A 26,463-nucleotide genomic window follows, 5' to 3' on the forward strand; every position below is an offset into this window, starting at 1 on the left:
TATACCCCAGATGTATCAAATTAGAAATCAGCAATCACACACCACAGTATAATCAAACAACAGGAGTCAAACAAGTCTAGGTTACTTCTACCACTAACCTTGGGCAAACCATTTTGCTGCTCTAGGAATAATAATATACAGCACATAGGGGCACCTGGGTGGCTCAGTCAGTTAAGCATCCGACTTCGGCTCAGGTCATGATATCACAGTCCATGAGTTCGAGCCCCACATCGGGCTCTGTTCTGACAGCTCAGAGCCTGGAGCCTGCTTCGGATTCTAGGTCTCCCTCTCTCTCTGCCCCTCCTCCATTCATGCTCTGTCTCTCTCTATCTCAAAAACAAATAAACATTAAAAAAAAATTTTAAAATAATATATAGCACATAGAGGCCGATATAATCTTGAAAGTTCCTAAAAGATTACATCTAAGACTTCTGAATAATTCATCAAATAGCAAATATCCTCTCCTGTCACATGGTAGTTTCAAAGCTGAAAAATATTAAAGTACAGATGAATGTAATCTTGCATCAGGAAAACAATCATGTTTAGCCAGAAAGGTTCTCTCTCAAAGGTCTCACAGAAGATATATAAATACATATATATATATATATATACACATATATATGTATATACATATATATATATACACTAATACATACATACCAAGAGTAAAGGCCAAAGGACTTCCCAATGAAACAATTTTAAACAACACTGTAGCATTGCTTTCTTCTGTCTGCTCTCCAAATTTGCTCTTAAAGCTATCACATTAAAATAATCTGTCAGAACTAACTTCAAATGGAGGAATTCCTGAGATTCTCTGTATTACAAATAACCTTTATATGTGAAACCTTTACCTTGTATGCCTTTATATTCTTTGTTTATAATACATAAAAGTCCTTCTTTTCAACTATTAAGACTGTGAAAATTATCTTAAAATCAACTCTTGGGGTGCTTGGGTAGCTAGGTCAGTTGAAAGCTCAATTCTTGGTTTCAGCTCAGGTCATGATCTTGCAATTCATGGGTTCCAGCCCCACGCGTGGCTGCCAGCATGAAGCCTGCTTGGGACTCTCCCTCTGCCTTTTTCTCAGCCCCTCCCCTGCTCACATGCAAGCACATGAGCTCGCTTGTGCTCTCTCTCTCTCTCTCTCCCTCTCTCCCTCTCTCTCTCTAAAACTTAAAAAAAAATTAACTGTTTCATTTGCTTCTATATCTACATTTGCATGAATGTTTATTCCCCCCCCCCCCGTAATTTGGTTTTGATATTCACAAGTTTTAATTTTTTATACAAACATGCTAGTAGCTTTACATTTCAACCTTAAGTCATGCTTAGAAAATATGTAAGTAGGGGATCCTGGGTGGCTCAATTGGTCAAGCATCCAACTTCTGCTCAGGTCAGGATCTCACTGTTCATCTGTTTAAGCCCCGCATTGGGCTCTGTGCTGACAGCTCAGAGCCTGTAGCCTGATTCAGATCCTGTGTCTCTCTGTCTCTCCCCTGCTCATACTCTCTCTCTCTCTCTCTCTCTCTCTTAAAAATAAATAAAACATTGAAAAAAAAGAATTATTAAAAAAAGAAAATATGTAGGTATTCTTCTGTATTTTTTTCTAGTAGTTTTATAATTCAAATTTTTGTAATTCTTTCAAAATTAGATGATAATATCCACCTCCGATGGAGGGACAGGAAATATCCTGGCCCCAAACAATAGAGGTCTACTGGTAGTGGGGAAAAAGTGGGACTATTAGGAAAAGGGAAATTATTAGGGAAACAAAGCCTGCCTAAGACTAAAGGTAAAAACTTTTCAACAAATCATCCCCCACCCTTAAGCACACAGTGATGCCATAAGTATTTAAAATTGATGATGCACTGAATGTAACCAGAGCAGGAAAAAAACAAACAAACAAACAAAAAAAACCCTAATCAAGTAAGACTAATTCAACCCTGCATAGGAACAACTCAATATAACAAGAGTCATACCCATTTCTTAACATAAATACTATATACTTCAGTCTCTACTATCCTGCAAATGACAGCTCACATTCAAACAAAAAGTATAAGCTTGGTCATAGGGGTGATTTCCGTGGTCTTGAAGGCAGTGCACGCATGTTGAGGTTACCATTACCTTTTCTATAAGTTGTATGAAAACATCTGAAGTTCTTTCAGTTGCATCATTCCTTCAAGTAAAGTAATTTGGTAACATCCCCTCCCTGTCCAAATTATAAGCTACACAAAATCTCAAGAGCAAACAAATCATTGTCAGGTGACAAAACAGTCAAAAGAAGCAGACGAAGCCGTAACTGAAATGCTGGAACTTTCAGCCAGCCAATTAATTAAAGTAACTATTAATAATAATAATGGATCAAATGGAACAGGTAAACCATAGGTATGAGCAAGGTGGCAAACATCAGAGATAGAAACTATAAGAGTTGAACAGAAAAACCTGTAAGAGACAATTTGAAATGATAAAGACTATGAGAAATGCAGTAACAAAATTTTTAAAAGCCTTTGACAGGTTCAGCAACAGACTTGACAGTTGAGGAAAGAATCAATGAACTTTAAGGTAGGTCAACAGAGATCATAAAGCTGAAACTAACCAGGAAAAAGAGTGGGGGGAAAAAATCAACGTAAACAGTATAGAAGGGAACAGTTTCCAACTCATTTTATGAGGCCAGCATTACCCTGACAACAAATGAGACAAAGAAATCACAAGAAAAAGCAACTATAGATCATTATCCCTCACAGATGCAAAAATCCTCAACAAAATGTTAGCAAACCAAATTCAAATTCAGTAACTTAGGAGAAAGATAAAATACCAAAACCAATAAGGATTTATCCCAGGAATACAAGTTGATTCAACACTGAAAGATGAAATCAGTGTAATTCACCAGGTCAGCAAACTAAAGAAGAAAAATATGATGGCATCAACAAATGCAAAAAAAATAAGCATTTACGAAAATCCAACCTTTATTCATGGCAAAGTTCTCAGCACATTAGGAACAGAAGGGCACTTATACAACCTGATCACGTGCATTTACTAAAAACTTACTGCTAACATCCTATCAAATAATAAAAGACTAAATGTTTTCCCCCAAAGATTCAGGACATCAGCTGTTACCAATCCTATTCAATAACACACTCAAGATTTAGAAAGTGCAGTAAGACAAGAAATAAAAGAAATAAAAGGCATACAGATTGCAAATGGCATGACTGGATGTAGAAAATGACAAAGAATCTTTAAAAAAAGCTCCTGGAACTAATAAGTGAGTTTAGCAAGGTTGCAAACTATAAGATCATTAAGCAAGCAATAATTATATCTCGATATACTAGGAACAGAAGTTGAAAATCCAAACTTAAAAACAATACCATTTACAAAAGAGCCAAAAAACATAAAAATATGTATAAATGTAATAAAATTTATGCAAGATATTTATGCTGAAAAACTACAAAGTACAGATGAATAAAGACCTAAATAAGCAGAGCAATATATCATGAGCATTTATTGGAGACTTGTTCTCCCCAAATTGATCCACAAATGCAAAGTAATTTCAATCAGGGGTGCCTGGGTGGCTCAGTCAGTTAAGAGTTATGACTTAAGCTCAGGTCATGATCTCACGGCTCGTGAGTTCGAGCCCTACATCAGGCTCTGTGCTGACAGCTCAGAACCTGGAGCCTGCTTCAGATTCTGTGTCTCCCTCTTTCTCTGTCCCTCTCCCAGTCACACGCTCTGTCTCTCTCTCCCTCAAGAATAAATAAAAACATTTTTTTAAAAAATTCAAAGCAATTTCAATCAAAAGAAAAGCAAAAGCTTTTTATATTGACATCAATGAGTTGATTCTAAAATCAGCAAAGTAAAGGGTACCTGGGTGGCTCAGTCGGTTAAGTGTCCGATTTTGGCTCAGGTCATGATCTCACAGTTTGTGAGTTTGAGCCCCGCATCGGGCTGTGTGCTGACAGCTCGGAGCCTGGAGCCTGCTTCAGATTCTGTGTCTCATTCTCTCTGTCCCTCTCCCACTGGTGCTCGGTCTCTCAAATAAATGTAAAAAAAAAAATTTTTTTTTATAAAATCAGCAAAGTGAGTCAAAGGGACTGGAACAGCCAAAAACAATTTTGAAAAAAATCAGAAGACTCATACTATCTTATCTGAGGACTATATTTATAAAAATACATTTATCAACTCAGCATGACATCAGCAAAAAATAGATAAATAGAACAAAATAGAGTCCAGAAATAGACCCATACATATATGGGTAATTGATTTTTAACAAAAGTAAAAATGCAATTCAGTGGAGAAAGAAGAGCCTCTTCAGCAAGTGGTTTCAGAACAATTAGACATCCATGTCCCCCAAAATGAACCCTGACCCATATCTCACACCATTATTAACTCAAATTGCATTTACTGAATTAACTCAAAATGAAAGGCCTAGATGTAAAATATAAAACTAAAAAAGTTTTAGATGAAAACATAAAAAAATTTGTTAAGATTTTTAAACATCCACAAAATTTATAAAATTAAAAATTAAACATTATTAAAATTAAAAACTCCTCTCCAAAGGTTATAGATTGGGAGAAAATATTTGCAAAATACTTATTTGATAACAGATTGGTATCCAGAATATTTAAAGAGCTCTCAAAACTCTGTAATAAAAAAAAATTTTTAGGGGCACCTGGATGGCTCAGTCAGTTAAGTGTCCGACTTCAGCTCAGGTCATGATCTCAAGGTCTGTGAGCTCGAGCCCGGCGTTGGGCTCTGTGCTGCCGGCTCGGTGCCTAGAGCCTGCTTTGGATTCTGTGTCTCCGTGTCTCCCTCTCTCTCTGCCCCCCCCCCCCACCGTCACGCTTTTTCTCTGTCTCTGAAAAATGAATAAACCTTAAAAAAAAATTTTAACGGGCAAAAGATTTAGACAGACACTTCATTAAATAAGCTATGTGAATGGCATAAGAAACACATGTAAAGACACTTAACATTATGGGAAATGCAAAGTACAACTATTTGTGTGAGAAACTATTACATCCATCATGATGGCTACAATTAAAAGAAAAACAAAACTGGCAATACCTACTATTGAGGAGTATGAAGAGAAGCTGGAATTCTCACACGGTGGTAGCTGGGAGGAGTGCAAATGGTACAACCACTTTGCAAGCCAATTTAGTAGTTTCTAATAAAGTTAGACACCCTTCATATAACCAAGCAATCTGACTATTAGTTATTTATCCAAGTGAAATAAAAACCTATGTTCACACAAAAATCTGTACTTGGGAGCGCCTGGGTGGCTCAGTTAAGCATCCGACTTTGGCTCAGGTCATGATCTCACAGTTCAAGAGATCAAGCCCTGAGTCAGGCTCTGTGCGGACAGCTCGGGGCCTGGAGCCTGCTTCAAATTCTCTGTCTCCCTCTGTCCCTGCCCCTCCCCTGCTCATGCTCTCTCTCTCTCTCTCATAAATAAATAAACATTACAAACATTTTTTTAAAAGCCTGTACTCAAATGTTTATAGCAGTTTTATTTATAATTGCCAATAGATGGAAACAACCAGCGCAAATGGAGAATGAACAAACTTCGAATGCTAGTCAACAAAAAAAACAACTAAGTATTGATGCTTGCAGTAATATGGATGAACCTCTACAGTTCAGCATCATTAAACCCAAAGCCACCCTCAAGTTTAATGATTCACTAGAAGGACTCATGAAATTCAAAAGGGTCATTTTATTCATGGTCAGTTTATTATAGCAAAAAAAAAAAAGATTAAAATCAGTAAAGGGAAGAGGGGTATAGGGCTGGGTCCAGGAGACACCAAACTTTCACTTGTCCTCTCCCAGTAGAGTTGTAGAGACAGCACTTATTTCTCCCAGCAAGAAATGTGACAGCACACATGGAGTACTGGCAACCAGGGAAACCCCCCCGAGGCCTGGTGTCAAGCATTTTTGTCAGGGGTCTGACGCACAGGCAGGTCTGACCATCTGCATAGGTGACCTTAGCCTGCAATTCCTCCAAAGGTCAAGCTGATACCACACCACACAAAGCCTCCTACCACACTGTCAGCCACATTGTCAGCACAGGCAACGTGGGGTGGCCAAAGGCCCTCAAGTAAACGAAGACACTCTTCTCAGGCAAGATATTCCAAGGGCTTAGAGGTTACCTTCCAGGAGACGGCAAGGGCCAAACCTTAGGCAGCTCACGGTTGCCTATTCTTTGAGTAACTAAGGTATTTTTACTCAAAACAACACTTCTGTGACATAAAATGTGTCAGTTTTCTCCCTCACACCAAGAAATTCTCCAACTCTACAGATGCCACCAGATATCTTACAATTCATTTTAATTCTAATAATAACTACTCAGTCAGCATCAGACTCCTTGGGCTTTTGGGCTCCGTCCCACAAGACTGCCCTCACTTCAGATGTCAGTCCTAAGTATTGGATCTCCAGGTCCACATACTTCTGTTTGACCTGGCTACAAGGTGGGGGGTTCCCAAAACCATATCTCTCTTTCAATTTCAGTTATTTGCTACAACAGCTCATCATATTCCAAAGACCACTTTATTCACTATTACCAGTTTATTAAAGAAGACAAATGAACACCTAGATGAGAAGGTACACAGGGAAGGTCCAAATGGGTCCTAGGAACAGGAGCTTCTCTCTCACAGAGTTGGACTATGCCACCCTACCAGCAAGTGGATATGTTCAGCAACTCTGAAGCTCTCCAAACCCCATTGTTTCAAGGGTTTTATGTGGGCACAGCCGATTAAATCATTGGCCACTGGTGACTGAACTCAATTTCCAACCATTCTCCCCTCCATGAAGGTTCAGGGGTGGGGCTGCAAGTGCCAACCCTCTAATCACAGGGTTAGTAACCATGTGACAACCAACTACCATCCTGAAGCTGTCTAGAGGCCTATCAAAAGTGACTTTATTAGCATAAACTCACGTGGTATAAAGGTTTGTGATGAATAACAAAAGATGTTCCTTTCAGGAAATTGCAAGGATTTTGGGAGCTCTGTACCAGGAACCAGGGACACAGACCAAATATGTATTTCTTATTGTGTCACAGGAATGCTATGCCTTTACTGCACAACATTATATTAAGTGAAAGCAACCAAACCCAAAGGTACACAAGGTGTGTGATTCCACTCATATGACACTGAAGAAATAGTAAGAATACATTGACTGAAGGCTGCACTGTGGGAGGAGGGCTTGTCTCCCGAAGGGCACAAGATAATATTCTTTATCTTTTTTTTTAATTTTTTTTTAATGTTTATTTATTTTTGAGACAGAGAGAGACAGAGCATGAACAGGGGAGGGTCAGAGAGAGAGGGAGACACAGAATCCGAGGCAGGCTCCAGGCTCTGAGCTGTCAGCACAGAGCCTGATGCGGGGCTTGAACTCAACAGATGGTGAGATCATGACCTGAGCTGAAGTCGGATGGATGCTTAACCGATGGAGCCACCCAGGCATCCCAATAATATTCTTTATCTTGATTGTGATGGGAGTTACACAAATATGTGTGTTTATCAAAGCTCACAGAATAATGATTTCTACTGTTTGTGACTTATACCTTTATTAACCTAATACAGATTCATTCACCTGCAGCAATTTCAATAATCTAGATATATTCACCTGAAGCAATCCCATCCCTTAAATATGGTACATATAAACATTATGTGAGCAACCAGACAAATGCCTTTGCTAAGTGAAAAGCAATGGAAAACTGTATCTCTGCTCCATAATACTTTGTAAAAATTATGCATGCACACAGCCAAAGGAAAACATTTTGATACACTGGCTGGCAGGATTATGGGGTGACTTTTTTCTGTTCTACTTTAAGTTTCATAATGTCATCTGTGTAATAACAAACAAAATAAGATACTTAAAATATTTTTTAACAGGCAATAGTGTAATCTTGGTAGGCAGGATACTGAAATGCAACCCCCAAGGCCCCATGCCCAAGTATAATCCTCTCTCTTTGAGTGTGGGTGGGGCTTATAACTTGTTTCTAACCAATAGAACAGGGCAAAGGAAATGGGCTATCACTCCCATGATTATGTTATTTTAAATGGCAAAGGTGAAAAAATTTTGCAAATGCAATTAAGGTCCCTAATTGGCATTAAATTAATCAGAGGAGATTTTCCTGGACATGCCTACCTAATAAAGCTGAGTCCTTTAAAGAGAGTCGAGAGATAAGAGACTTTCCTGTGGCCTTGGAAAAGCAAGCTGCCCTGAGTTGTACCACTAAAAGGAAATGAATTCAGCCAATAACCACGTGAGCTTGGAAGATCCAGAGCCTGGATGACACTTCAGCCCTGGCCAACACTTTGATTTGTAGCCTGTGAGGCCCTAAGCAGAGGACTCAGCTTAAACTGTGCCCAGACTCATGATCCATGGAAATTGTGAGATAATAAATCTGTGTTGTTTGAAACTGCTAACTGTCACAATCTGTTACAGAGCATTAGAAAACTAATCCAGTAATTAAAATTATTCTTTGGAGAATCTTGGTTTTACCTGGGTACTCCTTTGGCTCATGTCATATTAGAGTTAATGTACTGTTCTTGTTAGTCATTCCTATTTTCAGAGAAGAATGTGCACTTTAACAGAGCTTCAGTGAATAATGGTTCATATTTAATCAATAACACAGAAGATCTGTATTTCAGACACTTGCCAGGAAATATAATCTCAAATTCACTGCTGCTCAATACTCAGGAAAAGCTCCATGTGAAACAATGTTTATGGAGAATTGTCTGCAGAATACTTTATACAGTCCATCTAGTTACTCTTAACACAGATTCTCTGAGAGGCTGGAGGGGAATTTAATATCAAAATCTCTAAGGGAGTAAATGGCTATGGTATTTTAAATGCCTATTTTAATATAACACTTTTACTTTAAAAGACTTGTTTTTGAGACAAACCAGAGAAAACAAAATTCAGTAAGATTTTCTTTGCCAACAGAAACAGCTATAAGGATGGGGCACCTGGGTGGCACAGTCACTTAAGTGTCCAGCTTCGGCTCAGGTTATGATCTCACCATTTGTGAGTTTGAGCCCCACATCAGGCTCTGCGCTGACAGCTCAGAGCCTGGAGCCTGCTTCAGATTCAGTGTCTCCCTCTCTCTCTCTCTGCCCCTTCCTGCCCTCCCCTGCTCGCACTCTGTGTGTGTCTCTCTCTCAAAAATAAACATTAAAAAAAGAAAGAAACAAACAGGCATAAGGAAAATTCCCTTTTATCTATTATATTAACTAATTTTGCAACGGTGGGTTACATAAAAAAGTCATGACAGAAATGGAACGAAGGAGAGATGATGGAATAGGAAGTTTTTATGTTTCTCTAAGCTCTTATTTTATCTTTGTAGTTTTTATTTTTTATTTATGTTTATTTATTTTTGAGAGAAAGAGAGAGCAATACAGTGCGGGAGGGGGAGGGGTAGAGAGAGAGGGAGACACAGAATCTGAAGCAGGCTCCAGGCTCTGAGCTGTCAACACAAAACCCTATGTGGGGCTTGAACTCACAAACTGTGAGATCATGACCTGAGCCAAAGTCAAACCCTTAACCGACTGAGCCACCCAGGCACCCCTATTTTTAATTTTTAAAAGTAAGCTCTACCCCTAACATGGGGCTCAAACTCATGACCAGGAGATCAAGGGCCACACACTCTACCAACTGAGCCAGCCAGGTGTCCGTGTTTCTCTAAGCTTTGAAAAGACAGGAATAAGACCTCTAATGAATTCTCCTTGGGGAACCCTACACAGCTTGAAGTAAGGTTTCTAGAATGTATCAGAATGGTTTACCAGAAAGCTGGTTTCACTGGAATTAACCATGGATTGTATTCCACTAGCCATTTAGCCATTTTGGAATGCTACCAAAAAACAACAACAACGACAAAAACTCAATTTATAGAAGGAATATAATTTAAAATGCTTTTAACAATATATTACATGGTGTCCTCAAGAACACTATCAAGGAAAACTTTTTTTTGGTCTTAATAGGAAGAGTCATGCTTTTTCCCAGCAGGTGTTTGTCTTCATCATATAGACACTACGTTACTGACCCAGTTTTCTTCCTATGTAGACTGCTCGAAACCATGCTACACATTTTTGATTTTTTCAACTTTTGGTCTAAAAATTTTCAAACATTCACATAAGGAGATAACTGTAGAACAAATGCCCATGCAACCCATAAATGCCTCACTATCTCAGTTCTCCCATCCTACCGCTTTTCTTTCTTTTGGGGAGCAGGGAATGGAGTATTTTTACAGCAAATCCCAGACATCGTATCATTTCACCCATATGTAGTAAAGAATGTATCACTATCATTTAAAGACCTTTTTGTTTGTTTGTTTGTTTGTTTGTTTGTTTTTTAGAGACAGGCAGAGAGAAAGAAAGAATCCCAAGCAGGTTCCACGCTCAGCTCAGAGCCCGACACAGGGCTCAATCCCACAATGCTGGTATCATGACCTGAGCTGAAATCAAGAGTCAGATGCTCAAGCAACTGAGCCACTCTAAAGATTTTACTTTGACACTACAATGCCATTATCACATCTGACAAAATTAGCAATAATTCCTCAAAATGGTTTAATATGGACTTTATGTCCACATTTCAATCATCTCAAAAATGAAATTTCTACTGTTGGCTTTTCTAAACCAAGAACAAAAGCAAGAACTACACACTGTATCTGATTAATACGTCTCTTTAAATCTCATTTAATCTGTAACAACAAGTCATTTGTCCTATAGAATTTATCACATCCTAATTTAGCTGTTTCCTCCTGGTGTTGACTTATTCCTCCATTCCCCATATTTCCTGTAAACTTAGTAAGATCTAGGGACATGATTCATGTCTTTTGCCAAGAATACTCCATGGGTGATACATCTATGTTCCCAATCCATCACATTAAGACTCATAAGATGTCTGGTTGTCCTACTTAAAGTGATATTCATATTGGATATTGTATTCAAATGTTGCCAGTCTTATTTACTCAGTGGTCATTCTCCATTATTTACTTAGGGGTTGCCTGAATGGGATTTGCTAATTCTATCATTCCATCTGCATTTATTACCTGAAATTCTTCTAAAAAGGACTTTCCCTAATTAACTATTTGGTTGCCCTGCAATACAGTTTACACAGGAAACACTGTATGAATTATTGACTCTTTCCATTTATAAATTCTCAAAATAATGAACAGGTGATCTAGCACCTTCCAAAGCTATGATACCTATTTATTAATATCAATTTCTTTTTGTCCTTCTTACTAACATTTAAGTTGTATTATCTTGCAGACTTCTATGGAAATAAATATATTCAGAATTCTTTGGACAGATTCCTGACTGCTAATGTGAAGTACTGCAAACTTTTAACACTGAAAAGATGTACTAAGTAATTTTAACAAAAATAGGGCTTCTTTCAGAAACTGACAATTAGTAGCATCAAGAAAATCAAAGCAATTTGGAGGTTGTGTCCTGGACTTTTTTTTTTTTTTTATTTCAAAACACTGCCCAAAAAATTTCTTTTTTAATGTTTATTTATTTCTGAGAGAAAGAGAATGTGAGTGGGGGGAGGGGCAGAAAGAGAGGGAGACAGAGGATCTTAAGGGGGCTCCTCACTGACAGCAGAGAGCCCGATGCGATGCAGGGCTCAAACTTACAAACCATGAGATCATGACCTGAGCTGAAGTCAGACTCTTAACCCACTGAGCCACCCAGGCACCCCTGCCCTAAAAACGTCTTGCAAATCTTTTGGATATCTTTGGCATAAAGCATGGATGTATATAGGAAAACAATGAGAATACTATAGGCATATAGCAGATAAACTGTAAAGGCAACATAATAAAATACCTCAAGCAATAGAGAAAGTCATAGGTGAGAAACAAAATTTACTTCCCCAGAATTAGTTTCTAAAAGTCAAAAGCATCTTGTGATTCCAAAACACAGGGTATCTATACCTCCCTTAACTGCCTGAGAGAGCAGAAATGTACATGATATATACAACTAAGTATAAGAGGACATGACAAGTGTTATAAAGCAGTATAATTAGTTCCTCCTGGAACACCTGCATAAGGAATTGTATCTGGAACAGTTTAAGAATGCTTCCCAAGGAAGATGACATTCAAGTTGTTCTGAAAGAAGCATTTCTGGGGGAAAGTAAAAAGAAAAAAGATTTCAAGGCAGAAGAAATAGCACAAAAGATGACACTGGTGTTTGGAAATATGGGTTGCATGTAGGGGATAATCAACTTGTATAAGTCGCATACAAAGTACCTAGTCAGAAGCCACTATAAATGAAGCCACTATGTTTCCTATGCTTCTAGCACATTATATATGCTATAATATGTTATCCATACTTTCTCTTTAAAGCATTTAGAGACAGGGTATATTTTTAAGCCTACTGGCATGATCACACTTGGTTTTTAAAGAAATAAACCAAATAATGTGAAGAATAAAAGAGGAAAGATAATAGAAACAGAATGACTATATAGAGAAGACTTTTAATGCCTAAGACAAAGACTGTGAAAAGGAGTCAATCAGGAATTGAGGGGCTGAACAAATTAACAGCCAGAGCAGAAACAGAGCTACTAGGATTTACTAAATGTAACCAACCAAAGATGAACCACAGTTTTCTACTCTGGGGTATTAAGAAAAAGAGGATTCCAGTAACAAAAAAAGAAGAGATTTTTTTTTTCATCTCCAAAGGCAAGAGAAACAAAGGCAAAGAGAAACAAAAGCAAAAATGAACTATTGGGACTGCATCAAAATAAAAGGCTTCTGCACAACGAAGGAAACAAGCAACAAAACATTAAGGCAGCCCATAGAATGGGAGAAGATATTTGCAAATGATGTATCTGATAAGGGTTAATATCCAAAATCTATAAAGAACCTATAAAACCAACACCCAAAAAACAAAACTGAAGAAATGGGTAGAAAACATAACAGACACTTTTCCAAAGAAGACATTCTGATGGCTAAAAAACACATGAAAAGACGCTCAACATCACTCATCATCAGGGAAATACAAATCAAAGCCACAAGGAGATACCACCTCACACTTGTCAGAATGGCAAAAATTAACAACACAGGAAACAATAGATGTTGGTGAGGATGCGGAGGATATTATCCTTTTACACCATTGGTGGGAATGCAAACTGGTGCAGCCACTCTGGAAAAGTTTGGAGGTTCCTCAAAATGTTAAAAATAGAACTACCCTATGACCCAGCAATTGCAGTACTAAGTATTTACCCAAAGGATACAAAAATACTGATTCAAAGGGGCACATGCACCTCAATGTTTATAGCAGGATTATCAACTATAAAAATACAGAAAGCCCAACAGTCCATAGACTGATGAACGCATAAAGGGGCACGTAGGTGGTTCAGTCGGTTAAATGTCTGACTTTGGCTCAGGTCATGATCTTGTGGTTCATGAGTTCAAGCCCAGCATTGGGCTCTGTGCTGTCAGCTCAGAGCCCGGAGCCTCCAAATTCTGTGTTTCCCTCTCTCTGTGTCACTTCCCCACTTGCGTTCTCTGTCTCTCAAAAATGAATAAACATTAAAAAAAAAAAAACAATTTAAAAAGGGCGTCTGGGTGGCTCAGTCAGTTAAGCATCTGACTTCAGCTCAGGTCAACACCTTGCAGTTCACGAGTTTGAGCCCCACAAACTCCCACGTTGGGCTCTGTGCTGACAGCTCAGTGCCTGGAGTCTGCTTTGTATTCAATGTCTCTATCTCTCAAAAATAAACACTAAAAAAAAATTTTTTTTTTAATTTTTTAAAAAGATGTGGTATGTATACACAATGGAGTATTAGCCATCGAATGAAATCTTGCCATTTGCAACAAAGTAGACAGGGCTAGAGTGTATTATGCTAAGTGGAATAAGTCAGTCAGTGAAAGACAAATACCGTAGGATTTCACTCATGTGGAATTTAAGAAACAAAACAGATGAACATATAGGAGAAAAAAAAAAGAGTGGGAAGCAAACCATAAGAGACTCTTAACTACAGAGAACAAACTGAGGGTTGCTGGAGGGGAGGTTGTCAGGGAATGAGCAACATAGGTGATGGGGATTAAGAAGAGCACTTACTGTGATGAGCACCGGGTGTTATATACAAGTGATGAATCACTAAATTCTATACCTGAAGCCAATTTTTCCATATATGTTAACTAGAATTTAAATAAAAACTTGAAAAGAAAAAAAAAAAAAAGGCCTAAACAGGATCCATGGTTTCTTTCAAGTAGTAGGATTACCAGATTTTGTGGTCGTTCTTCTTCCTACTTTTCTGGATCTTCCAAATACAGGACTGTGGAAAAGTACTATGGAAGAACGAATATCTGTTTCTTTGACAAGTAAAAAAATCATCTCAACAAATAGTATTTTTTTAAATAGTATTTTTTAAACTACAGTATTTAGTTTTATTCTAGAGGTTGTCCAAACATTCAGCAATTTTCTATGGCCAATATGCAAGTTGTTATCCAGTTGGGAAGGAATCAAATTTAATCAAGAAGTAAAAGACACAGGGCACATGGGTGGCCCGGTCAGTTAAGCATCTGACTTTGACTCGAGTGATGATCTCATGGTCTGTGAAATCAAGCCCTGCGTCAGGCCCTGTGCTGACAGCTCAGAGCCTGGAGCCTGCTTCAGATTCTGTGTCTCCCTCTCTCTCTGCCCCTCCCCTTCTCACATTCTGCCTCTATCTCTCTCTCAAAAATAAGTAAACATTTTTTTAAAAAATTTAAAAAAAAAGATGTGAAAGACACACAGAGCCCATCCTCTGAAGCAAGATCAGCCCCTAACTGGGTATATTCAATGTGGGCAATAATGAATCCTTCAGAAACAGCCTAACATGTAGTTTTATAAGCCAGGACCACTCAAAAGCCTAGTACACTAGCACTGAGAGCCGTGAACACAGAGTTATGGAATGGATGCACTCAAGCTTCCCTCAGTGCAGTTATTGACAATTTAAAAATATTATTACCTAACAATAATAATTACTGCTCACAGATAGTTTGAATGCCTATATGCAGAGGCACCATTTCTGATAGATAATGTTTCTGGTTCAAAGTGGGTTTCTTGCCCTAGATTCCTGATGTATCACGCAATAAAAAATGGATAGATGGAAAATGAGAAAGCCCAGGACCACCATGGGCACCAGTGTATGTGTGCGTATATGTATACACACACACACATATATACACACACACACACACACACACACACAAAAAGTCCCTTTTTGTGAGCCTTAACAACAGTCCTTTCCTTACTTTCATTCTATACATCACAGGATATTGATTTTCAGGGGCGGAAATGGTAAGCATTTTCATCATCCAGCCCATAATTCATATTTATATGTTAGATAAATTATGTTTACTATGACCACACTAGACTCATCAGAACAACAGAGGCTCACATTTATAAATTTTACAAATGCCATTCATATGCTGACACATTAAAAAATAGCTGTAGGGGTACCTGGGTGGCTCAGTCGGTTAAGCAGCCAACTTCAGCTCAGGTCATGATCTCACGGTTTGTGGGTTCGAGCCCCGCGTAGGGGACAGCTCAGAGCCTGGAGCCTGCTTTAGATTCTGTGTCTCCCTCTCTCTCTGCCCCTCCCCAGCTCGCACTCTGTCTCTGTCTCTCTCAAAAGTAAAATAAAGAACGTTAAAAAAAAAAAAAAAGGTGGGGGGAGGGCCTGAGTGGCTCAGTCCGTTGAGGTCCAACTTTGGGCTCAGGTCATGATCTTGCGGTCTGTGAGTCTGAGCCCCGAATGGGGCTCTGTGCTGACAGCTCGGAGCCTGGTGCCTGCCTCGGTTTCTGTGTCTCCCTCTCTCTCTGCCCCTCCCCTGCTCATGCTCTCTCTCTCTGTCAAAAATAAACATTAAAAAAAATGTTTTTTTAAAAAAGCTGTAGAATAGAATAGTTTTCAGTGTTAATTTAGGTAATTCGTATTTTAGGATTTGAAAAAAAATTAAGATTAAAAAAAATTTTTTAATGTTTGTTTGTGAAAGAAAGAGAAAGACAAAGAATGCAAGCAGGGGACGGGCAGAAAGAGAGGAAGACACAGAATCCGAAGCAGACTCCAGGATCTGAGCTGTTAGCACAGAACCCAGCACAGGGCTTGAACTCATGAAAGGTGAGATCATGACCTGAGCCAAAGTTGAACGGTTAAGAATCTGACTCCTGATTTCAGCTCAGGTCATGATCTCACTGTTTGTGGGATCGAGCCCTGGGTCGGGCTGTACACTGACAACACGGAGCCTGCTTGGGATTCTCTCTCCCTGTCTCTCTGCCTCTTCCCCGCTTGTGCTGTCTCTCAAAATAAACTTAAAAATTTAAATTAAAAATAAAAATATGAGTACTCAAACTGAACAAATAGTCCTTAATTCTGTGGCTTTGACAGCTCACTTAGAAGTTTCACTTAAGACATTTCTAAAATAAACTAGCCAATTACAGATCATCCATTCATGTTTTATTAATTCTCTATTTCTGATGTTTTCTCCTGCCAATCAGTACATTTTTAGACCTTTTAGAGCTCACTTAGTAGCATAAACACTTCTTTTAGAAATAAATTAATCTTGGGGTGCCTGAGTGGCTCAGTTGGTTGAGCATCTGACTTCGGCTCAGGTCATGATCTCACGGTTCGTGAGTTCGAGCCCCACGTTGGGCTCTGGGCTGACAGCTCAGAGTCTGGAGCCTGCTTCAGATTCGGTGTTTCCCTCTGTCTGCCCCTCTGCTGCTTGTGCTCTGTCTCTTGCATGGTCTCAAAAATAAATAAACATTAAAAAAAAAGATTTAAAGAAGAATAAATTAATCTCTAGTTTATTAAGACCACTTTAGGGACAGAACAAAAGTAAAAATCAGTGGACAAACAAAACTTAAAAAAAAAATGAAGTAATATATATGCTAACTAATTTGGATGTAAATTTAAAAAAATAAAATTATAAAAAAAAAATGAAGTAATAAAACAACCAAGACCTCCATCTGCATAATGCAGACTCTCCCACTGGTAGCTAACTTCTGGTTTATCAAACCATTTTAAGGATAGAACAAAGATAAAATTCAGTGGACAAACAAAACCTAAAAAAGTAGTAAAACATAGGAGAGGAAGAGACAAAAAGGAACTGGAAAGACATATGTGGAAAAGAAAAACTGAAATCAGAGAAAGAATCCTAGGTGTCTTTTGGATTAAAGACACTAGAAACTGCATGGAGATGAAAAACTCCAAATTTCCATTCTTTCACATCCTAATCTAGAACATATAAACTGATACAGTACATTCCAATGCCACAAGTACATTTTTAAATTATGTCTTTCAATTTAGTTTTGGCTATACAACTGACCCTTGAACAATGCAGGTTTGAACCGTGCAGGTCCACACGGATTTTTTTTTCTTCAATAAATATAGTATTGTAAATGTATTTTGCCTTCCTTATGATTTTCTTTAAAACATTTTCTTTTCCTTAGCTTACTTGACTGTAAGAGTATGGTATATAATACATATAACATACAAAATATGTGGTAATTGCCTATTCATGTTATTAGTAAGGCTTCCAATCAAGAGTAAGCTATTAGTACTTGTTTTTTGGGAATCAAAAATTATAGTGGATTTTCTTTTTTTTTTTTTTTTTAATGTTTATCTACGTTGAGAGAAAGTGTGTGTACATGCAAGAGCAAGAAAGGGGCAGAGAAGGGAGGGGGGAGAATCTCAAGCAGGCTCTGTGCTGTCAGTGCAGAGCCCAATGCAGGCGGGGCTTGATCTCACCAACTTGAGATTAGGACCAGAGCCAAGATCAAGAGTTAGGCGCTTAACAAACTGAGCTACCCAGGCTCTCTCTATATAGAGCAGATTTTCAAATGTGCAGGGGTGGGAGTCCCTAACCCCTGTATGTTCTCTCTACTGATCTAGAGAGATGGAATTAATCGGAAAATATTTTAATACTCTTTGTTGACAGTAATATAATGTAACATAGTGGTTAAGTGAGCAACCTTAAGCTAAATTGTCTAAAGTCTAATCCCAGCTCCACCATTTACTAGTTGTATGACCCTGTACAAGTAACTTGATCTCTCTGTGCCCCAATTTCTCATCTGTAAATGGAAATGATAATAGTTTGCATATAAAGAAATGGTTGTGAAGATCCAATGAGTGAATACATGTCACAAGCTTAGAACAGAGTGACACAAAGGAAGAATTCAGTAAGTATTGGCTATTGCCAAGAAAGGTCAGTAACTGCCCATTTGTTTATTCTCTAAAATTAGTGAAATGCTTCCAATTAAAAAAAATTTTTAAATTCCTAATTGCCATACACAGTTGATCTAATCCAACTATGATCATTTTGTAAAATCTTAACATCTCTAGTCCATATAACTATTTTCATAAAGGAACTCAAATTACAGTAATCATAAAATCTAATATAAAAGAACTATAAGTCAATGAAAATCATCTTTAAAATGGGTCAACTGGATTGTTTCTTATTATTCCTCATGAAAACAATGAAGTGATTACCTAAGAAACTTACTGGTTTAGGGGCCCCTGGTGGCTCAGTTGGTTAAGCGACCGACTTTGGCTCAGGTCATGATCTCACAGCTCGTGAGTTCGAGCCCCATGTCAGGCTCTGTGCTGACAGCTTGGAGCCTAGAGCCTGCTTCGGATTCTGTGTCTCCCACTCCCTCTGCCCCCAACTCACTCGCATTCTGTCTCTGTCTCTCTCAAAAATAAACAAACATTAAAAAAATTTCTTTAAATAAAAAAAATAATAAAAAAAGAAATTTACTAGTTTAATTCCCCCATAAAAACTAACACTATGTAAAGAGGATAAACCACTATTTTCAGTTACAGAGAAAGCATGAAACATTAAAACAATCCAGTAATTTCTACAAAATATTCACCACAAAACACACCCTAATGTTAGCTCCCAGGTAAGCTGATGTCTAAGCCTTTACTAACATTTTGAGACAAGTAATTTTACTTTGGAGGAGGCGCTGTCCTGGGCATTCACAGGATGTTTCAGCAGCATCCCTAGCTTTGACCTACTAGATGTGAGCAGCACCTTCCCCTCTCAACTCTAACCCCCTACCCCTTTGTGACAATGTCTGAAGACATTATCGAATGACCCCTGAGGGGCAAAATTGCCCCTAGTTGCTCTAGATTATGCGAGAAGTTCTTTTAATTCTAACGTTATAATAACAGCCAGGTTTTCTCTCCCCTCCCCCCCCCCCCTTTTTGGGGCTATTTCCTTGAAAATTTCACAAAAAAAATGAATTATCTACCCACAATGCATTTTAGTATCTTGATAATACTTGCAAATAAGATTGCTGCTGGTGTCTATTTTACACTTACTTGATTCTCTGCAGAAACCAGAAAGATGTAATTCTTAATACATTTTTTAAAACTATGATTCATTTAAAATTTTCCCCTTAGGCATTTGGATTGCAAATTTTAATTATAGCTTCCGTTTAAACCAGCCACATTATGTTGCCAATCATGAACACAATACTTCAGTAAAGGAATGGCTTAGACTTATCAGCATGTGAAATCTATTAAGTCTGTGATAAGCATTTAATACGTATCACTTCATTTAGTCATAACAATATTCTTTAGAAATATTATTACCGCCAATTTTTAAGATGAGAAAACTGAGGCTAAGAAAGAACAACATTCCTAAGTTATACTGCTAGTAAGTGACATAATCAGGATGAGATCGCAAGTCTCCCAAACCAGAGTTCACACTCTCTATATTGGAATAAATGACCCTTGGAAACATCACTTCAAAATACTGAATCAATTCTTATCTTTCGACATGGTACTGCTTTTCTTCACTCAACAATTTTTGAATATTTAACTTTTAGTGCATCCCACTTTTCTAAATGAACAATACCTTTTCCCTAGTATTTAGTCCCCTCTCCTCAGAACAAGCACAACACTTATTTGAGCCTCAGTAGTGGCCTTTCTGATAGAAGAATTTGTAGTTGAAGAACTTAAGATTTTGTGTTGAAAAACGTAATAATAAGATCTGGATCAAAACAATGAAAGCAACAACAATCTTATTTTTATATTTATTTGTAACTTATGTTGATATATATAATGTATATATGATGGCAAGAATAAAGAAAATACCCATTCCAACTTATATATCTAAAAAGCCCCATACACTTAATTTGTATTGACCTTTGATTTGAAGATAATAACGACACATTTCCTACAAGACCCAGACTCGTGGTAAAAATACAGGAAAAGAAAAGGAAACGACTTTTCCTCCGTTTTCCTGGCCCCACTGCTACCAGGACCGGAGGTAAAGCTAGGGTTCATGCTGCTCTCCTCTACCCTCATTCTTTGGAAGATGAGTTAAGATCTAACATGATAGGTTTGTTTTTCAAAAAAAAAAAAAAAACTGCTCAGAATTGTCTCTTCTTTGCACAAATTAAGAAAACTCTAGGAACAGAAGTATATTCTCTAAAGGGACAATAAAAACACTAGCCCCATGAGGATTAAGTGAAATCATTCACGTAAAACGACTCACAAAGGGCCAGGCACAGAGTAAATACTCAGTAAATGATATGTATTTGTAACTTTTGTTGTTGTTAAAAGGAAATGTTAGTACAAAGACTTTTTGTTAAAGTGTACTTATTTATTTTAAGAGAGAGAGAACGCAAGCAGGGGAGGGGGAGAGAGAGAGAGGGAGAGAGAAAGAGAATCCCAAGCAGGCTCCACACTGTCAACACAGAGCCTGATGCAGGGCTTGAACCCATGAACTGCAAGAACATGACCTGAGCTGAAATCAAGAGTTGGACACTTAACCCACTGAGGTACCCAGGCACCCCTAGTATAAAGGCCCTAGTGTTCAAGGTCCTTCCTGAAATACCTCTGTGCTCTCCCCTCTCTGTACTTGTTCTTTTAAAATTCCCTTGTTTTGCGTTATCCTCAAATAATGCAAGTTGTTCTTACAACATTATCTTACCTCACAAATCTTTATTCAAACGGAACAAAATAGTAGCAGGAAAAAAAAAAAGAAGGTATTTGCTCTCCCCTTCTCAAGGCCAATGTTTTTCTCTTTTTGATCCTGTGACAGTTAAATGTAGAATAATGAGGAGTGACATCTTATCCTACAAAAAAATTATCACAATTGACAAAGTGGTATTACAAATATATACAAACTTCTCAAAATCCAAATTACAAGAACCTGTATTTGGACAAGCATCACTGTGCACTAACTTTACTTCTAGAAGTGGACCAGAGTGTTTTGAAAACAATGACCGGGACCCTTGAATCCCCCATAGCACTTAAAACAATGCCTGGCACAGACTGTTAAGTAGAAGTGTTATATAAGTGGATCAAAGTTTTTTCTCATTTTAACTAAAAATTAAATCTATTAATTTATTCAACAACATCTGTCAAGGCCCTACCATATGCCAGGCACTGGTGACTAGCATGGGGATCTAAAAGTGAACAGGAAAAGACATGTTCTCTACTTTCACAGAGTTTGTCTGTATGTAGCAGACACACAAACGAGTAAAAAGACCTTTACCATTTGGTATTAAGGTATGAGAAATCCAAGAGAAGATATTAAATGGATAGATGAATGGCGGCACACAGAAGGAGCAACTAATCCAGGCCTGGAGTCAGAGCAGTGAGCAGAAAGAAATGATAGGATTGATGAAGCCTGAGGAATAAACGAAAGTCAGCCAAAGAAGGAGAAAAGTAAAGTGTTTCAGGCAAAATGTAAAAAACAGAGCTTGAGACCATGGCATATTTGAGGAACTGAGGGAAATTCTGTACAACATGACAAAAGCCTGGGGTAGGGGTAGGGGTAGGGGTAGGGGATTGGGGTAGTGGATGTTTAGGGGCAGAGGAAGTATAAGCTGAGAGAAACTGGGCAGCGAGAGCTGAGGGGGGACCCGTAGGCAGCGACCAAGTGGCCATGACCTAGTATAAAGCACCGTTATGAAGTGTGGGTTTTGGACTAATAGCAAGGGGAGGTAGGTATTTAAGGACTTGAAGCAGGGAAGTCTAAGAATCAGATTTGTGTTTAAAATGATTAATCCGGGGCGCCTGGGTGGCTCAGTCGGTTGGGCGGCCAACTTCGGCTCAGGTCACGATCTCGCGGTCCGTGAGTTCGAGCCCCGCGTCGGGCTCTGGGCTGATGGCTCAGAGCCTGGAGCCTGCTTCCAATTCTGTGTCTCCCTCTCTCTCTGCCCCTCCCCTGTTCATGCTCTGTCTCTCTCTGTCCCAAAAATAAATAAAACGTTAAAAAAAAAATAAAAAAAAAAAATAAAAATAAAATGATTAATCCACTGCAGCATGGAAGATGGATAGAGAATAATTAAGAAGTTGTTGCAGCAAGTTAGCTTATTCTATTTCTTCTTATAACTTTAATGTTTCCCCCTCAAATGACCTTACTATGGGCATTTAGAAATGCTCATGTCTTTCCCAACTAAAACCACACCCACTCATTCACTCCCTCCTACTCTATTCTCCTATTGTTTTTCAGTTTTTACCTACTCATGTCTTCTTTTCACAAAATACAACTTTAAGTTAAAGTTATTGTAAAACTTAATAAATTTAACACGGTAATTATGAGAAGCCATGGACAGCACAACCAAAAAGAACAAAAATTAAAATAAAAAAAAACTAAAACCAAACAATGTCTTTTCTGAAACAACCAGTAATAATTGATTGAGTTTAAGGAAGTTCAGAACTGAAATTTTAGGGCTTTTAATACATAACTGGCTTCCCGACCAGGCTGAAAGAGATGGCTTTGGAGGTCCTCTAACTCAAGCTCCAGTGCATCCACAGGGGTGACCTTCCCTCGGGGCCTCAGGGAGCACTGAGAGTTCACCAGGAAGAGGCACTGAACAGCTGAGCAAGAGCCTGCTGAGGAAAAACAGCAGGATGGGGCCCCGGGCCCTCTCAGACCCCCTTCTCTGCTTTCTGTGGTCCAGGCACACTTGTTTACTTATTTATTTACCCTCAGATGTGCAGAGGTGCCTCCAAACCTCAAGCTTGCATGTGCAGCTCCCTTTGCTGGAATGCACTTTCCCAGGCTCTTGACCTAATGGGCTCGTTGTCAATCTTCAGGCCTCTTCCAGAAGACCTTCTCAGATACCCTCACCTAAAGTGACCTCCCCAGTTACACTTCGTTTCTCACCCTTCTACTTATTTCCTTCAGAGCCCTTAGCACAACCTATAATTACTTATTTACTAGTTTGCATTGGTCTCATTAACAAGAATGGAAGCTTCATTTGGGCAGGGAACCTCCTCTTGTTTAATCACCAACTACCAATAAGGTAGCTTCATAAATATTTTTGCTGAATACAGGAATACAGAAGGTACAGACAACGACAATAGTGATGGTAATAATATTAGCTAACATTTAGTGAGTACTTATTACCTGCCAGGTACTCTTACTGAGCAATTTACAGATGAAGTACTAGTTTAGCAACCTTAGAGATAAGAAAATGGAGACACAGAGCTATTAAGTTACTTTGCCCCAAAGTCACACAGCTTAGTGTGTGGGCCTCTCCACAGAACAGCCCCAAAGTTGGCAGAGAGGAACTGACTCATGAGATGGAGAAAACTGGAATTGTTCTTCTCCTTTACTCCTCTACTTCCTTCTTTCTCTTGCCTTTCTCATCTAGCTTTTGTCATCAATACTTTTCTTCCTGATCTCCAATCATTTTTAATTACTGACCCTTTTCTCTGTTCCACTTATCTGATACAAAATAATTTCATGATGTACTTTAATATAGAATATTTTAACATAAGGTAATTAATATTCACTAAAGTATTATACAAAGATCTACAATTTTATTTTTTCATAAGAAGGAAAATGCACTGGGGCGCCTGGGTGGCTCAGTCAGTTAAGCATTTGATTTCAGCTCAAGTCATGATCTCACGGTTTGTGAGTTCAAGCCCTGCTTTGGGCTCTTTGCTGTCAGCATAGACAGAGCCTGCTTTGGATCCTCTGTCTCCCTCTTTCCCTGCTCCTCCCACAAGCTCTCTCTCAAAAATAAACATTAAAAGAAGAAGAAGAAGAAGAAGAAGGAATCTGCACGGATACTCTTGACTCTCCTGTTTTTTACACAGTGACTCTCATACCGCAATCACCTTGGTTGTAGATTGTTAGAATAAATAGGAAAGAATAAGAAAAGGAGAGGCTTCCTTTTCTTTCCTCTCTTTTCTCTTGGTCTCCTAAGAGGGTGAACATGAATATAAATATTGTGCAAGCCAACCTGTAAAGAGCCCCTTCATTACTGTGTCTGAAAATTTGCTTTGGAATACAAATTTGAATTTATGCCTTGGTTCTGCTCTATTTTATACTGTCACCACAGAATCTTTCATAGTTGTTCCCATAACAGCTCAGAGCTACAATCCTCCTCAGGGGAAAAAGCAAGTTTGAGCTCCAGACTCTTTCCAGACAAATAAGGCAACCTTGAGAGCGTTTTCTAAGCAGCTGGATCAGATAGCTGCCACAACACTTCTGTGAGTCCCAACAGGGAGCTTTCTTGCCAGCCTCAGAAACAGTTATTTGTCACCACAAAAGATAATTCTTCTCAGTTAAAAAAGAAAAATAACATTCAATCTAGTAGAAATTCCTTACCCTTATAGAGAAATTATTTTTTAAAAAACATAGAATTATCACTTTTTCTTTGAAAGGTAAGCTGAATCTCAAAATAAAAAGGTTCCTTCTAATAGGAATTAAGTGATAAAATTAAACATGAAAAGGAAAACTTTTAATATATGACAAAGACTTAAAAGATCATTTTTAAAAAGCTAATTTATAAAAACAAATCATTAAAAATGTAAGAAAAAGAAAACAAATTATACTTTTACATATCAAGCTCAAAGTGGGAAATCCAAAATGAAGTTGGGGAGGGAGAATCAAAGCAATTGAAAATCAGACAAATAACCTACCACCATTCTGCCTGAATGACACCCATCCTAAAGTATTCACTTTGAGCTGTGAGGTTCTGACTAAAGGGGAAAGATTTTAAATTTTCTGGATTTCTTTCTCCAACTTCTTTGCCTTCTTTTGTTTATTCTCCCTTGATCTTTCATTTTTTTCAGTGTCAGTCATAATTCCAAAAAATTATCTGGGTATGGAGACCTGACAGAATTATATATTTATAGCAGAAAAATTAAAACAAATACTATTAAAATCTGGATTGACACATATGTAAGAACCACAGTCTATTTTTAAGTAGACAAACAAAATTATACATTTGATTATTAATGTATTATTAATACATTATTAATAAAGATTAAGATAATAAATTCAACAGCACCTAAAAGAGCACCGATGTTCTATTTTCACACGTAAATTAATTTATGGGTTAGCCATTTTCACAGACCACAAAAGTGGCCACCACAAACTGAGCTAATAAAGTCACATAAAGGGAGAAAGAGGCTGATAAAATCAGAAGGCTCCCAAACTACGGGCGCCTGGGTGGCTCAGTCCTTAAGTGTCCGACTTCAGCCAGGTCACGATCTCGCGGTCCGCAAGTTCGAGCCCCGCGTTGGGCTCTGGGCTGATGGCTCGGAGCCTGGAGCCTGCTTCCGATTCTGTGTCTCCCTCTCTCTCTGCCCCTCCCCCGTTCATGCTGTGTCTTTCTCTGTCTCAAAAATAAATAAATGTTAAAAAAAAAAAAATTTTTTAATTATTAAAAAAAAAAAAAAAAGAAGGCTCCCAAACTATTTTAAGAATGGTTTTCTTTCCAGGGCATCTGGGTGACTCAGGTGGTTAAGCGTCCAACTCTTGATTTTGGCTCAGGTCATGATCTGATGGTTAGTGAGATCGAGCCCCGCTTCCAGTTCTACACTGACAGTGAAGGGCCTGCATGGGATTCTCTCTCTGCTTCTCTCTCTGCCTCTCTCCCACTCACTCAATCAATCAATCAATTGAAAAAAGAATGTTTTCTTTCCAATCTAGATCTCCAGATCATATTCCAAAATACAAAACAAAAGAAAAAAATGAGAGAGAGAAATCAGGAAGCCTTTTCTTCCTGCAGCTGGTGGGAAACAGGGTATATGATTACTGGGTATTTAACTTTGAGTTACTTTACAAAATATAAAAAGTTATTAATTCATAATAAAATATTAGAAAGCTCCATTATAAGGAAACATATTTAAGTGAACTTCCTTTGATATTCTGGGAAGGAATCAAAACAACTGATACTGAATAAATGAAAAAAATTTAGTTTTAAGATTTCACCATCATAGGTGTGAAGAAATGGGCACGAGTATACTGCTGGTAAAAGCTGTAAATTGTTATAAAATTTTCTGTTAGTGATTTCACAGTATCTATAACAAAGGTTAAAATGTACATACTCTTGGATTCTGTAACTTCCCTTCTAAGAATCTTGTCCTATCAAATACATGACAAATGCACAAGAGTAGACACACAGTGTCTTGCAGTATTACTGTATTATTGCTGACAGAGAAAACTTGGAAAAAGACAAAGTATATGCTGATAAGTGTCAAATTTATAGCAGAGGAAACTGAGCCTCATC

This window comes from Acinonyx jubatus, chromosome D2 (genome assembly GCF_027475565.1).
Source record: "Acinonyx jubatus isolate Ajub_Pintada_27869175 chromosome D2, VMU_Ajub_asm_v1.0, whole genome shotgun sequence".
Taxonomy (NCBI): Eukaryota; Metazoa; Chordata; class Mammalia; order Carnivora; family Felidae; genus Acinonyx; species Acinonyx jubatus.